General features: G+C 44.0%; 1 long non-coding RNA gene across 1 annotated transcript; it reads left to right on the forward strand.

The window, feature by feature from the left end:
- The first annotated feature begins 382 nt into the window (after nt 1–382).
- LOC311285029 lies at nt 383–1,347 on the forward strand. Its single transcript, XR_014626294.1, has 3 exons — nt 383–533; nt 632–694; nt 826–1,347. It is a non-coding gene; the product is annotated as an uncharacterized lncRNA (long non-coding RNA).
- Nucleotides 1,348–2,309: the final 962 nt, after the last annotated feature.

A 2,309-nucleotide genomic window follows, 5' to 3' on the forward strand; every position in this document is an offset into this window, starting at 1 on the left:
CCAAGACTACAGCATAGGCTTGAGCTTGGGATGAAAGTACAGCAGTAGGTAAGGTAAAGGCTTGGTCATGTAAATTAATTGTGGTATTCAGCCATCCTAATGGAGTCTCTGCTTTTCCATTTGCCAGATAAAGAGGACCACGGCACCACGGTTGCAGCTGGTCCGGGGATGTAAGCTGCCTCATGAGATTCTCATTGGTGAGTGTGTAGCTTGCACCAGTGTCCACAATGGCTTTACCTGACCAGGCATCGATACAAAGGGGAACAACTAGTTGTTGAGGTATCGCTACAAGTTCATTAGAGCTTGTAGATGAGGAGGAGGTTTTCTTGGTTGCTGATTGTGACTTATGACTTCTTGTTGCTGCAACAGAGTTGTTGGACGGATGACCACCTGACTTGGGGTGATAAGGTTGTTTGCCGCTGGTGGAATACTGTGGGCCAGATGTCTGAGGTGACTGGGGAGAGGTATAGTGTGGACATTTTCCTGGTGGATGCTGTCCTCTACATCTCCAACACTGAACTGGGATTTTCTCAGTAGGTTGGTTTGAGAAGGGTCTTTGTGATGTGGCTTGATGCTTAGGGCCCATTCGACCACAATCATAACGAAGCTGTTGCTCATAATCTTTTTCCAGTTGATGTCCTAATTTTACCAGCTCTTCCACAGTATTCACTCGGCTACGCAATTGGCTGGCAAGGTACGGCTTGATATTCTTAAGTATCATCTTCACAATCTCACCCTCTGTAAAATCTGCCTTCCATCTTTTACAGAGAGCTCTGTAAGAAAACGCAAAGTCTCTAATAGATTCTGTGTCTCTTTGAATCCTAGTACGGACACGTTCAGCCAGTTCGTCCTCATAATCCTCAGAAAGGAAAGCAGATAGAAATGCAGTCTCAAACTCATTCCAAGTGGTTATGGTGGACCGTCTGACTTCCCACCAGTCACGTGCTGTTCCGTACAAGACAGTTCGGAAGGTAGCCAGGATGTCTGCATCTGTCAGGGGATGTATAGCCAAAAAATCCTGACATTTGGTTAAGTACAATAGGGGGTCTGCATCGTCTGAAGGCCTTCCAAAGGTGGGGAAAGTTAATTTAATATGGTCACTTTTAACCACAGATGTTAAAGGAGGGGTTGAAGAAGTTGAAGGAGTCACTGGAGCAGCAGGAGATGGCTGGGATAAAGTACTGGTTGTGCTGGGATCTGGTGGTGTCAATACACTTAACTTTTGTTGATCTGCATTTTTTTTGACACTTTGAAATCCTTTCTCCACTTCACTTTTCAACTCTTTGAAACCGGTGAGACATTGATCAGTTTGAGTAACACATTGTTGGAGTTGTGAAGTTATCTTATTATGGCTTGTTTGGAAAGTGTTTTGAACAGCTTTGATGTCCTGCTGAACCTCTGCTTGAAGTTGATCAACCATGAATCGTAGTTCGGACACCAAGGTAGATTCCACCTTCTGGAGTTCTTCCGTGATCATTAACTTCATCGCTTTAGTCAGGTTATCTGCTTCAGTTTCCTCTTGTTTCTTAGTGGTAGTAAACAGGGTTAAAACTTGTTTTTTGTTATCCTCCACTTTTGCAGCAAGATCAGCAATCTGGCTCTGGTGATGAGAAGAGGTATCTCTCACTTCCTGGGTAAGTTCATTCACTCTTCTTTCTTGTCTTGCCATTAAGTCAAACAAGGTATCCCAGTTCCCTTGTACCCGGGCAGTGACTTCTTGTATTTCCCTTCCAGGAGTTGGTAGAATGTTGGGCAGGTCATGTTGTGCTACTGAAGAAGGAGTTCCACCTTCAGATGAGGTGCAAAGTTGCATGTTATCCACTTGTGGTGCCCAGGTGAGAGTTTGCACTGGAGTGCTCCCAGCCAGAACAGGCGTGGACATGTGCACACGGGCTCCAGGATGAACAGGACTGAGTGGAGTGGGGGTGTGGTAGAACACAGGAGCACATGGAGGTGGTACCAGAGGCATCCACGGTCGCAGTGCAGGCGGCCATACTGGAGTTGAGATGTCTGGTGGAGGCTCAATTTCCACAAAAGTAGTTTGGGAAGGAGGGGTATGCGCCATGATTGCTGTGATTGAGTGTAAGAATGTTGAGTGTGAAAAACAATAAATATCAGTAAATGAGATGTGTGTCAGTTTGTTTGTCCCTGAAATATTTCTACTAAACAACAAAATACAATTTTTCACAACTGTTCAATCAGTATTATCTCAAAAACACTAAGTAAATCAAAAACAATAAGTATTCAAAGTAATTCACCTTCACTTATTTCAATTATTCAAACAATTATCAATTACTGTGACACCTTAG

Source organism: Rutilus rutilus (assembly GCF_951802725.1).
Source record: "Rutilus rutilus genome assembly, chromosome: 25".
NCBI lineage: Eukaryota > Metazoa > Chordata > Actinopteri > Cypriniformes > Leuciscidae > Rutilus > Rutilus rutilus.